We start from the raw sequence: 13040 nt of genomic DNA, 5'->3' as shown, positions 1-13040 counted from the left end.
CACCTGTGACAAGCTACAGTTCCCAGGATTGGGGGGGGGGAGTCATGGCTGTTTAAATTGGTACCAAGGTGGTGTGCATTTGTGGCCTCCTCCTCTGACAGTTTCATTCCTGGATGCCTCACACTCTTCTCCCGTAGAACCAATCCTGCACAATGGTGCTTAATGGTGGAGTCGGCCGTGACAGGGCCTGTTACTAAAGCAACTTAACTTTGTAGGTATACCTCAGACAGAGGTTGCCAATCTTTCTGGCAAGGGGGCCACATATCGAGAGATAGTATGCACCTCTCCCCAAACGCCTCAGAGTGGAGTTGCTTCCATCCTATGGAAATGCAAAGAGTTTAGTATCACAGCATTGCAAAACGGCAAGGCAGAGAAAAGGCCCCACCTAGCTCTATGCCGACCACAGCTGGGTCTTCCCATTTTTTTATCTGCGAGTACCACAAACCTCTGCTGCCAGCACCATTTAGCACCTGTGCCAACAGTAGCCATTGCCAAACTATATGCGGACCAGGATAGAAAAACCCAGACTCCGTACCTAAAATAACAGACCTGCAGAAGTCAGAAAGCGGGATACTCCTATAAAACTTTGCTGGATCCTAAGATCCCCAATGCCCTTCAATACACAGAATATAGAAAGGTAGGCGCACTCATAGTGAGCTACTGCAGCGGAGAGGGACACAAATTCTGCAATCCACAGATGGGCCTCTTCCAAAGTTTTGTTTATCCTCCCTTGTGGAGAAACAGGGGGAAGCTAAAGATCCACATTAATTTTTCGGAATCGGTACTTGAGAAGAATAAGCAGAAATGCAACGCGATGGATCTTTCTTCAAAAATACACACAGATGGTCAATTCAGATGAAACATTTTCCTCCAAGCATTTTTTAAAAGAGGGCTCATAGTGAAGAATTCCTTTGTAGAGGAATAAGCGCTGTTGTCAAAACAGGGACCACCAAAAAAACGGCCTTGCATTTGCAAGAGAACTCACTTGCAAACACCCAACCCATCTCACAAGGCCACACCCAAAGTGTCCGACCACAACTGTCCTCTTAGGACCCACACACCTCTTCCAGAGTCCTGGCTCATAGCTTGTGGCATTCCTGCTACACCCCACTGAAGCCCACTCCCCATTCCCAGTGCCAGAATCCAGGTGTCCTGGTTCTCCGTACCCTCCAGAATTGACATAAAACTCCCCCCTGCCCCTCGCACCCCCCACCCCCGGCTACGCAGCGTACCCACAGTTGTTCCTGCTAATCAGCCGATGTCATCTGCGGAGTGAAGTCTTTGCTTAAAGAGATTTAGGGCAGGAATCAATAGGAAATTTAAAAATCAATGCGGTTAGTATGAGAAAATCAATGGCGTTTAATCGGCCTGCCGATCCCCAGTCACAACAATTAGAAGGCTGGGATGTTCTACATCCCGCTACACACCATTAGCGTCAATATTTGTGTAAGTGATGGCAGGGGGCAGTTGGGGAGGGGAAAGGGGGGGGAACCCCAGTCTGGCACGAAAGCACTTGAAAGCTAGAGGAAGCGTGTGCGGAAAAGGGGGGGGATCCCGGCATCTTCTGCTCGCTGTTTCCCTTTGGGAAGGAGCTCCGCTTGTTGCATTTCTTATTCCTGCTCGCTGAGTTCTTAGCATGAGCTTCCTCTCTGTGCCTTTCTGGGGTTGCAGATTTGGGGTTTGGTGGGTTCTACGCCTACGTCCTGGTGCGTGGACTAGGAACGTCCGGCATCACGACGGCTCGACTCTTTTCCTGAAGCCCTAGGAGCTGCAGATGCCGTAGTTAGGTGGAGGAGATGAACTGGCCTTGCCAAGAACTGATCCGGAGGGTCGGCCACAATGGCACTTTTTCGGCCCCCTTCCTCTGTGGCCGCTCGATGCACGGGCCTAGGAACAGCAGGGCTTAGAGTGTTGCTTCCCATCTTCCGCACCACTGTTCAAGGTGCAAGAGCCCTATCCTCTTTTGCATTTGCATCCTCCAAGATGGAAGGAAGGAGGTAAGGAGGGTTGTAGCAGATGTTAGAAAGGGTGTAAGCTATAGCAGGTGGGAGAATGAAAGAGCAGAAACCCCACCAGGGCCAAGAGTGTTGGACTAGGACCTGGGAGACCATGGTTCAAATCCCTGTTCGGCCATGAAACTCACTGGGGGTGACCTGGAGCCAGTCACAGTCTCTCGGCCTAGCCTACCTCACAGGGATGCTGTCTGGATAAAATGGGGTGGAAGAGTACCATGTATGCCACTGTGAGCTCCTTGGAGGAAAGGTGGGGTATAAATCTGATAAATAAGTAAAATGAATATGCAGGCACAAGGAGTGTCCATTGTCAACGATGTAGTTGTTGGCTGTATTATTTACTTCTGTGGGGGCACCGTTTAGAGTTTGGCTTCAGGCACCAAAACCTCTTGGGCCTTTGCTTAGAGAAGAGGTAAAGGAAGCTCTGGGGTGTCCTAGTCCTGGGATAGCTCAGTCAGCAGAGCATGAGATCTCAGGGTCATGGGTTTGAGCCCCACATTGGGCAAAAGATTCCTGCCTTGCCAGGGGTTGGACTAGTTGACCCTCAGGGTCCCTTCCAACTCTACGATTCTCTGATTGTATGTTAGGCACTCTGAGACACAGTGCAGAAGGAGGAGGAGTGGGCATTTCAATACTTTGCCTCAAACTGGGAAGTGGGGAGTCGGGTCCCTCTATTGTTGCCACTTGTGGGAGATGTCTGTGGCCAAGCGGTTCAAGCAAGGGATCACAAATTGGGCATTTTTAATCCCAGCAAGTATAGCGACGAAAAAAACTGGCACCTCTCTCTCTCTCTCTTTTTTTTAGCTTCCCAGCCTGAGTTTGGCGCGGAGTGCATGCGGCTGGGACAGGAAGGCAGGCCTGCAGCAAAGCGCTGACAGAGAGTTCGCTCCCGGGAGCCGGATCAATGTGTCAGCGCGGGGGTCGCTGGGAATCCCCCAAAAAATCAATGCGCTGGTGTTTCCGGGCTGTGGCCGCCTAGATTAGCCTGGTACAGAGCTGACAGGGGCACTAATCAGGCTGTCAATAACCCTGACCCTGGGCAATTAACCTATCGACAGGAACGGGGCAAGGGGAAATACATGGGCTGTGGGGTAGAAGGTACAGGAAAAGACCCCTGTGCAGGGAAAGAGGTGGCAGGGGGAGCGAACATGTGAAAAAAAAGAGACCACCTTCCCAACTCTTCGCCCTGTTGCCATATACAGTACTTGCTTAGTAATGAAGACCCCCCACAAATGACAGAGGGCCACAGCTATCATGTGCTTATTTCAATGGCACACGTTGTTACCTGTAATAATGCTTCCATACAAAACTTCCACAACTCTGGCACTGCTTCATCACAGCCATCGTGTGCTTTTCCCACATTTTTCTTCTGGACCTGTTACTCTAAAACTTGGCGCAACTCATAAAATAGCACTTTACAGGCATACATCTATCATAATACGTGAAGTGTGCTTCCTAATTTCCAATCCTTTACCATGTCTGTCCAATTTTAAATCTAAATCTTATCTCTACCCTCCTGAGGTCTAGAAACTTATTTGTTTGTTTCTGAACGAAACTTAGGATTCTAGAGCTTTAAGTATGCATCACTGTGCTGCACAGTAAGTCACTGAGGGGACAATCTGATGTTGTCCATTCTGGTTATATACAGTGGTACCTCGACTTATGAATTACTCGACATATGAATTTTTCGACTTACGAATGAAAAAAGTGCCCGCACGCCTATGAATTTTTCGACATCCGAAGGATATCCATTGGCGGTTTTAGATGCGGTTTACTCGACTTACGAATTTTTCCAAATTTTTTGTTTCCAATGCATTCCGATGGAGAAATAGCTTTTTTCGACTTACGAATTTTTCAACCTACGAATGTGCATTCGGAACGGATTGAATTCATAAGTCGATGTACCACTGTATCTGTATCAAGTCCAGAAAAATCTCTTTTTGCAGACAAAATGGGCCTGAGGAGCTTGACTACATGTGAATTTGCATGTCAAAGGGGTCATGAATTAAACAGATGAGGAAGTAAAGAGAAAGAGATCCAGAAATACAACTGGGGCGGTGTGGTAGGTGAAGGTTTCAGATTATTTAAGCTACTTGCATCTTTATCCTTTATCAAAGAAGATAGATAGATAGATAGATAGATAGATAGTCAGACATATTGCCATGCACAGCTGGATACCACAATAATACCTGGATTTTATCTTACATATACTAGTTCTGCCTTTGGATAAAATCTGTAAATAATTCCCACCCAAGTGTTTGCCAGTCCATCTTCTCACACCTATCTATGCTTGCTGTTTGTTGCCCGTTGACAAAATAAGTACCCACTGCCATCTAGTTTACAAAATCTTTACTGCTTGGTCACCTGCAGACAAAGCTTTAACTCGCCACAGGTGACCTTGCAAGTGCCTACTTGTAAGCCTGCTTTATCTCATCCTAAAATTCAGATAATCTGACTTCTGAGAGGCAATTAGCATGTACTCTGCATCCCATTCTGTGCAGCTGGGCTGGCCTCCTTGGTCTATTCCTTCGGAAGGGTAAACACCACATGATGATTTGGTGCAAATATGCAATAAGTCAAGCATCCCAAGTAACTTTGTCACATGCCTTTGCCACTTAGAGTAATAGAATTACATAATTGTATAGTTGGAAGGAAACCGCCCAAAGGCTCAGCATGAGACTCTCAATCTCAGGGCCGTGGGTTCGAGCCCCATGTTAGGCAAAAGATTCCTGCACTGTAGGGGGTTGGACTAGATGACCGCCATGGTCCCTTCCAACTGCACAATTCTATGTTCAGTGCACAACTGCTGCCTAGATATTACAGGGGTCTGGATGGGGAAAGTTGAGTGGGTGTTGCACAGCAAGCTGGAGAATGGAGATGGGTACTGGCTTTTAGGATGTTGTCATCTGCAGACACCCCGGTGCCTGTTTTAATTAATTGTGTACATTGTGTGTATCGTTCATGGTGCAGGACAGCATAGCCACACTCCAGTTTGAAGATATTAAGACATTTTATTTTTAAAAAAAGTTTAACAGTGTGCTGCTGGCTTGTGCTGAAGCAGTGCATGTTCTGCTTTGGAGAGATGGACTGGTTTGGATGCCCATATGGCTTGCAATGTAGAAGAGGGGTCATGTTTACCCTAGAGCCTTGCACGCCCCTCCTCCCCTCACCCCCACCTTGTGACCCCATAAATATGAATTCGAAACCATCCTGGTGAAGGTCACGAGAGCAACGTATGAATAATGGCTCAAAGACGTGACTGGTGATGGGGCTCTGGTGTTTCCACCAGCCACAAAATATGCCAGGGCCGAAGAAGTGAGAAGAGGAAACTGGAACCAAAACAGTGGCAAACAACCAAGGATGCCCAGACGGAAAGAGCGTCACGGCACGTAAAAGGAAAGATGTACTTCTCCTGTGACATGCTGACACGCTGGAAGTGATACAAAAGCAGAGGAATTCATCCATGTTGCAAAGCATACAATGGGAAGGTATAAAACCACTGCCCAAAGCGGGGGATGCATTCTAACCGCACCCAAATAGGGAATAATGTTTCCGCCCTGGTGGCTTTTTTATTTTTCTTAGGATGGATCTGGCAAATAGCTGCTTATTTTTGATAACTGAAAATGATTTGGGAAAGGCATCAGTTCCTGTCTTTTGCCTCACTGATCCAACAGGTTTGGTAGGTTTTTGAAACAATACAAAAGCCTGCCAAACCTGTTCGGCACAGATGAAAATTCACACTACCACCAGCAATGTCTCTTTCGAGGTGTCTCCAGCTATCTAGGAAAACACATGAGAGACAATTGTCTGTCTCCAGATTTAGTGAACCAAGCAAGGGGAAGAATAAAGCAGAGCAAAACTTGATGCACTTCAGGGCTGAGTTGCATGATTTACATTTAAGAGCGCTTGAGATTTAAACGATGCTTACTGGATAAGGATGTGGAAACTGCCTTACTAGATCAGACAAAGGTCCATTAGATTACAGATTCCATCTAGATTCCAGTGTTTGGCCATTGTTGGAAGCAGGATGCTGAGCTACCGGTAGATGGGTTGTGCTCTGATGCAGCAGAGCTCTGTGTTCTTTCTTATGGTAGAGCCAGGTACAGAGTACTTGAAAAGCTTTACGAGGTGCCACAAAACCTTTTCCCTTCATTCATTAGGCACTGCAGGAATTCTTGGTGTGAGAAAAGCATAGCACTGAGCTTCATCACAGATGTAAATCCCCCATCCAGCAGGGCCCACCTTTTAAAACTGGATTTCCACACATCAAAAAAAAATAATTCACACGCACTCCCAAGTTGTTCTGTGGTGGGCTAAATGGCGCTTTTTAGTGTCACGCATGCATGCAATCATGTGGCTGTGTGCAGACTTTGTCCAAATGTGTCCGTAAGAATGGTTGAAGCATATGCAGGTTTCCTAGGAACTGTGACCCAATGCAGATTCTGTCAATGTCTACAAATCTGCATTTACATATTCAGAGGTATCCTGCTTAGGAGCGCATCTGTTCACTCTCCGAAGGTCTAGCCATGGAAGAGCGAACACAAGCTCATGCTAAGACCATCAGGAAGAAAGACGAGAGAAGAAGAAACTGCCCCATCCTTGGACCCCATCATCCCCAAGCATCCTTAAGGGAAGAAAGAAGGTTCATCCATATACTTTCTTCCTACTCCCTTCTCTCTCTTCCCTTGATGCCAAACTGCTGGACCTGAATAAACAGGGACAGGGCAACCGAAGAACGGCGCAGCCCACCATCCCCAGTCGGGAATTGCTGAACCTGTGAAAATCTGCTTCAGAAATCCGGTTAGTGGAATCCAGTTACATTCCAACTGCATCAGGAGACTGGAAGGGCTGGTCTGGGGGAGGGGGGAGCTGAGGCAAGAGGTTTCCATGCTCTGGGAAGGGTGGGGGGAAAGGAGGAGTGGTCAAAGCACAGATACAGGTATATAAGTCTGGCGTTTCTGAACTCTTGTATGATCAAAAGTTGGGGGTATTTTGGCAAGCCAGATACAGCTCAGCGGAAATAGTCCTGGAATACTACACACACACCCCGGGTGGTTTTCTATCTGTCAAGTTTTTTACATTCCTTTTCATTCTCACAGTCCTTGGGGTTCCAAAGATCTGTGTTTGGGTCTTTATGTGTTCATTAGGCCAACCAAAATGTCATAAAACATAATGCAAGTTTTTTTTTCAGGTTTTCCAGAACTTTTAATCTAGCTATGCGGCAAACAAAGAAAAAGGTGCACAGGGGGCAGTAACTTGGCTGACAATTTTTATCACCAACACCCCAGCTTTGTTTATCATTTAGCATGATGAAGAGTTCTAGATAACTCTAAAGTTCACACACAATTTGCTCAAGTACGGACTCTTCTTCCGGGTCAACATGGCTAAATTTTTGGGATGCCTAGATTTCTGCCCCTTTGGCAACCAATAATACGCTGGGATAGATAATTTAGGCACAGAAACTAGACATTTGGCCACAGTATGTTCACCCTCTTATGGCAAACGAGGACTTTGCATGGGTGTATTGGCCTTCCATCGGCGACAGGGGTTGCAATCCTCTACATCAGAAGAGATGTGGTCCACTGGTTTGTCTCATTTGGGGGAAGACTGGGGGGGGAGTCTCTCTCTCTCTCTCTCTCTCTTAAGGGGGAAGAGGGTGTTGTGAGTGGGTGGCTGCTTATTTTGTTGGCTTGTTTTAAACAAAAGCTGTCTGGATCAAAGAAGAAACTTGAAAAAGATTTTAAAAGGGGGGGAAAGTAGAAAGCTGGCCAAAGAAATACACAAGGATGTACGCAAATGAGCAAGAAAGATGTACAACAGTGAACACAACAGGAAAGAAAAGAGAGAAGGAAGAGTGGGAGAGAAAATGGGAAGAAAGAAACGCGTTTGCACCAGGTCCAAGCTTGCAAGCATTGCTCTATTTCCTTTCTTACCAAACCCCTGAGGCTTTCAAAGCTATTTTTTTTCCTGCATGGGAATCTTCTATCAGGGGCAGCAGGATGGGGGCTAATTATGAAATAAAACTAATTAATCACTGCAAACCACAAGGCTGGCCCAGCGGGGCACTAAAGAGATGGCTTTTCTTCCCCTCCTCGGGGCACAGAAATTATTTGCTGCCGATGAATTATTTAATGATGCGGTGTTCATTATGTATTATTGATCAGGAAGGATGGTTATTGTCGCCAAGATAGCCCAAGCTCCTACCTAGCCTCCGATTCACTGTCACGGATGAAGACCTGATCTTGCAAGCTTTTATTCCTCCCACTACATCTCCATTGTTTGGGGGAGACACACACACCCCTAAAATAAATCTGCGGTTAGCATCTGGTTTATCAGCCCACGCTGCAAACACTTCAGTCTTATTCTCACCCGTCGTGGCTCAGGGTTGATCTTTACACCAAGCTTCCTGCACCCATTCCAACCACCTTTTTCATGGCCTTATCTTTACTTATTTTAAACATTTATATGCTGTTTTTCAGAAGCTCAAGACGGCTGACTGAGACAAAACCTGGGAAATAACTCCTTCTGGGATGTGACGTTTTTGGGTTGGCCCTGCTTACCATCAGCTTCGAAGAAAACACAGTACAGTGGTACCTCGGGTTACATACGCTTCAGGTTACATACGCTTCAGCTTACAGACTCCGCTAACCCGGAAATAACGCTTCAGGTATCTGAAGAAGTGTGCATGCACACGAAAGCTCATACCAAGAACAAACTTAGTTGGTCTCTAAGGTGCTACTGGAAGGATTTTATATTTTGTTCAGGTTAAGAACTTTGCTTCAGGATAAGAACAGAAATCGTGCTCTGGCGGCGCGGCGGCAGCGGGAGGTCCCATTAGCTAAAGTGGTGCTTCAGGTTAAGAACAGTTTCAGGTTAAGAACGGACCTCCGGAACGAATTAAGTACGTAACCAGAGGTACCACTGTATTTGAGTGCAAGCACATAGTTAATTTTATGCCATGCTTTTCCTGTCCCACAAACTCGCGTGGGTTCTGATATCTTTGAAAAGCTCCCCCCTTTGAAAAGCCTCCCCCTAAGGGGAACTCTCTTATACCAAGGGTAGGCTCGCCGCCACCACTCCCCATCAGTTTTCCTTCGTTATTATTGCTATTTAGTTACTGCATTTATATCCCATCTTTTTCTCCCGGGAGCTCAAATCAAGAGATTGGTTGATTTTGCCCAGGTTGCTGCTTTCGGGGGCCACAGACTGGCTGGAGAACGAAGCAAGTTGCTATTATTTTAAATCACTAGGTTTATTTTATGTTCCAGGCAAGAGGCGGAAAGGTTGCCTATTCCTACAGAATAGCAGTAGCCAACATGGTGCCCTCCAGAAGATATTGGATTCCAACTCCCATTGGCCCCAGGCAGCTTGACCAATAGCCAAGAATGATCTGTGTTTCAGGCAGTCCAACAAAAACTGGCCAGTACTTCATCAGTGAGCCAGGCTTTGCCTTCTTCACTAACCCAGAGCATCACAGTCCCTGAGGGCGTAAGCATCCCTCCTTTTTCCGCAGAATGTAAAAGATGTCCTTCATTTCAGACACCACCAGGGCGCAAGAGCATCCCATTATTAAACATTTGGCAGCACTGCTCAACAATGGAGTATACCCATGGAAATAAAATGCAGGGGCAATCATATTGGGCATTACTGCAATAGACGTGAAAGGGGTGTGCGCACTTGTTCATTTCACGAGTGTGCCTTTCGATTCTCACGCACACCCTACAACGGCCAGGATTCCCCAGCAATTTTGCCCTGCCAAAAAACCAAAAAGCTAGTGAGAATTTGAGATTCCCCGTCATCTTGAGCTCTATGCCTTTGTCAGGTTGCCAACTTCCCCACTGGCTTTTCTTCTGTGCCGTTAAAACAGCAGCCACACACACAAACGCAGAGAAATTAAGCAAGACAGATTCATGACAGAGAAAAGATAGTAGTTCTTCTCACAGGGCATAATTAACTTACGGAATTGACTACCACAAGATATGGTGATCGCCACTAATTCAGCCGGCTTTTAAAAGGGGATTAGACAAATTCATGGAGGGCAGGTCTATCGGTGGCCATTAGTTTTGATTGCTAAGTGCAAGCTAGATGTTTTCAGGCAGAATACTTCTGAATTGCCAGATTCTGAGGACAAATAGGGGACAGGGTGCTGTTGCCTTCCTGCCTTGCTTCTGAGCTTCCCAGAGGCATCCGGTGGGGAACAGAATGCTGGACTGCATGGAACTTATCTGGAAGAGCTGCTCTCGTGTTCAGTGGCACCATCGGGAAAGGATTTTGGGGTGGAAGTTGATGGCCTCCAGCCACAGAATGAGAAGGAGGCTCCCCCAATCACAGCAAGGCAGCTGACGTACCACATTTTTGAATGAAGGGTAGAAGTTTCTGGCCAGACAAAAGGAAGTCATTTTCATTCTTCTTCACACAGCACCATAGTGAAAACTACGAAATCCACAAGATGCAGCAATGACTGCCAACCTGCACAATTTTTTTAAGGGGGTTGGACAAATTCGTGGACAGGAAAGCAGCTACTACTACTCATGATGGCTATATTACCACCAGTATTGGAGGCAGTGTATCTCTGCATACCAGTTGCTAAGGATCTGGTGCAGAGGTTATTGTGCTCACGTCCTACTTGCAGGTTTTCCATGGGCATCTTGTTGGCCACCGTGTGAAGCAGGATGTTGGACTTAGACCAAGCATAGGCAAACTCGGACCTCCAGATGTTTTGGGACCACAACTCCCATCATCCCTGACCACTGGTCCTGTTAGCTAGGGATGATGGGAGTTGTAGTCCCAAAACATCTGGAGGGCCGAGTTTGCCTATGCCTGACTTAGGCAGAGCTTTGGCCTGATCCAGCAGGTCTCTTCTTTACATTCTTGCACATTACCATATAAAAAAGGGGAGGTTATTAGAGGCTAACATTATCTAACTGCGCCACTGGTAGGTGAAGCTATCCCCCTCGCTATATCAACACGCCAGGAGAAAATTTCAACTGCTGAAAGCACAGGAGCAGGGCCGGTTAAAAAGCTGGCAACCCTTACACCTTTGGGGCATGCAGAGCCTCTGAATACATACTAGAGCTGGGCATTCTGCAAGTAGGTTTGCTGGCACTCAGGTGGACTTCCATAACAAAAGACAGCCAAGTGGCTAGATGTCCATTGCATTCTGCCTTCATTTGCAAGGGTTCCCTTCGCTTTCCAGCCTGGCAGGGGCTCCACTAGTGTGCCAAACAGAGGAAGTACACCCTGAGAGTGATGTGCATAGATTGTGAATCCATCTCCACTGTGTGTTTTTGTCCAGGGGAACCTAATTCTGCAGAGGACATGCCATGCTGAAGTTATGAAAGCCCTACACATCAATTGTTGCGGACAGGGAAACAAGCAATTATATCAGGAAAATGTATGTGACAATGTGCTTTCGCCCCTGGTGAAAGTGGAATTACTTGCGACAAACTTAAGGAATGGACTTTTACCATTGATGGCGTTAGGCAACTACTTTCCCAATCTGCCGCTTCTGTTTTCTTCCCCGTTATTTGCTTGCTAAAAATCAAAAGCCTCCCAGGGCCCTTGGCAGTTCCTGGCTCAATATGGCTTCAACCTTCTCCAGCATCAGAGCAGCAGCGAAATAAAATGGGGAGGGGGCAAGTCTGGGCCCCCAGTTGCTAACCAAAGGCAAAAGAGGGGTGGGGAGGGAAGACTGGCTGGGGCAAACGGCCGGTGGTCTTCTGTTGTCAAATTAATCCTCCAGCAAACTTTGCTGCTATCCACACTAGAGCAGTGATAATGCAATGATTTTTAAAACCCTGGATTTCCCTGGAAGCTTATCAGGGGTTCCTCAATGAGAAGATCAGAACTTGTGGGCAAAAGTGCCCTGAAAGTGGCTAGCCTGCCCCACCAGAACTTCCCCTACAATCCACCGTTGCAAGGGAGTGCTGATGTGCTCTCAGTTGATATGGGGCAATGGTGAGACCCAGTCATGGAATATATGTTCACCCTAGAACCACTGATCGGTGTAAATTGGGCAGGGCAGAAGGCTAGGAGCCCATCAGGGGTGGGAGGAAACTCATTCTAATTGTGTCTCCATCCATTTGCCGGCTGAGTTCTGCAATGGCAACACGGAGATTACTGTGGAAGAAGCTGGCAGGCATCCTCTGGACTCATAAAGTAAGGTTACCAGATTTCTTGCAATGAATCTAGGGACACTTTTCAACTTCAATGGATTTTGTATGGGGACTGATTTGTAAATCCAGGGACTGTCCCCAGGAAACGGGGAGGTCTGGTAACCTTATCATAAAGTAGGAAGGAAGGCAAGTGGGGGGTGGCTGAGGGCAGACTGGGATTGGTGAGGCTTCATTGCCAAAAACATTTACTAGGATCTTCCTCAGCAGGTAGCAAGTCCATGGCCAAAATTTTCCTAGGTTATCCCTGAAGATGGAGAACTTCAACAGCTATTTCCTTCCCTGGCAGGGCTAGATTTTGAGCAGCCCTCGGGGGTGCAGGGAACAATAGTTTTGCCCCTTGGAGGCATGTCCCCATGTCATTTCCAAAGAGAGGAGAAAGTGAGGGAGAAAGGGAATCCCTTTTTATTATTATGTATTAAATTTGTATACTGCCCTTCACCTGAAGATCCCCAGGGCGGGTCACAAGAGAATAAGATTCCCATCCTACGTGGACAGAGGTTCTTTGCTTTTCATATCGGAGACCTGATAACGCTATCAAAGGGGGCATACCGAAAGATCAATATTACTATTTATCATTTCTACATTGCCTCTTAGCGTACAGTGTGTTTTATTGCTCGTGGCGCTCTTTAATTCTGAAATAATTATTCCAGACTGGCCATCAACCCCCTCTGATTCGATCTTCGCGATATCCAGCATAGTTCACAATTGTCACTCAGTGCATAAGCATCCGCTGAGAAGGTGAAGGAAAGATCCATGTTTTAACAAGCTTGGCTGTGTGTACAAAAGCATAATTTAAAGTGCATTATGGTGTGTCTTATTAAAGTCCTTTCTCCTCCTAGGCAGAATTTGATGC

The 13040-nt window shown here is 46.7% G+C and overlaps 1 protein-coding gene across 3 annotated transcripts in view; it reads right to left on the bottom strand.

Annotated features, from left to right (window-relative positions):
- POU2F2 (POU class 2 homeobox 2) overlaps positions 1-13040 on the bottom strand; it is a 102357-nt gene that overhangs the window by 74233 nt on the left and 15084 nt on the right. The gene's annotated exons all lie outside the window — the stretch shown is intronic.

The sequence above is a fragment of the Lacerta agilis genome, chromosome 8 (genome assembly GCF_009819535.1).
Source record: "Lacerta agilis isolate rLacAgi1 chromosome 8, rLacAgi1.pri, whole genome shotgun sequence".
Lineage (NCBI taxonomy): Eukaryota > Metazoa > Chordata > Lepidosauria > Squamata > Lacertidae > Lacerta > Lacerta agilis.
Note: the sequence above shows the minus strand (reverse complement) of the source record. Positions and strands in the feature narration are given on the sequence as shown.